This window comes from Quercus lobata, chromosome 4 (genome assembly GCF_001633185.2).
Source record: "Quercus lobata isolate SW786 chromosome 4, ValleyOak3.0 Primary Assembly, whole genome shotgun sequence".
Lineage (NCBI taxonomy): Eukaryota > Viridiplantae > Streptophyta > Magnoliopsida > Fagales > Fagaceae > Quercus > Quercus lobata.
In genome coordinates, this window is record NC_044907.1 from 12,483,466 (window position 1) to 12,483,710 (window position 245).

Here is a 245-nt window from a genome sequence, read left to right on the forward strand (position 1 = left end):
ATGGTGGATTTGTCAAAATTAATCTCAAATAAAAATATATTTATAGTAAGGTTATAGCCTAAGGCTACAACTAATTTTGTAACTAAACTTTGTCATTTTTTTTTTTTACTACATGTTCTTTTGATGTTTCTATCTTTCTACGCATTTGCTCGGTTCATCACAAGCCATAAGTGACCAAACAAAAAGATTTACGATTAAATGAAGAAATGTAAATAATATATCTTATATAACTTTTCCTGCTTCCA